The sequence below is a fragment of the Gopherus flavomarginatus genome, chromosome 5 (genome assembly GCF_025201925.1).
Source record: "Gopherus flavomarginatus isolate rGopFla2 chromosome 5, rGopFla2.mat.asm, whole genome shotgun sequence".
Classification (NCBI taxonomy): Eukaryota; Metazoa; Chordata; order Testudines; family Testudinidae; genus Gopherus; species Gopherus flavomarginatus.
The window spans coordinates 44,856,294-44,856,510 of NC_066621.1; the positions used below are offsets into that span (position 1 = coordinate 44,856,294).

The window sequence follows — 217 nt, forward strand, 5'->3', positions numbered from 1 at the left end:
CTAACAAAACAGGACAGATGTTTCTACTTGTCAAATTTCCAAGCTGCATGAAGATTAGTCACTATTTAAGAACGTCATGTTTCATAAGGTCTTCCTAGGGAGCATACAATAAGGCCTTGCAAAACTAAGATACTGTACATAAGCAAAGTATACTAAAGACAGAAATACCCATGTTCACTTTTCTTCTTAAGACTAAAAAGCATCTGCATATGTAACA

The 217-nt window shown here is 34.6% G+C and overlaps 1 protein-coding gene across 3 annotated transcripts in view; it reads right to left on the reverse strand.

Moving 5' to 3' along the window:
* LRP5 (LDL receptor related protein 5) overlaps positions 1-217 on the reverse strand; it is a 266,866-nt gene that overhangs the window by 114,266 nt on the left and 152,383 nt on the right. The gene's annotated exons all lie outside the window — the stretch shown is intronic.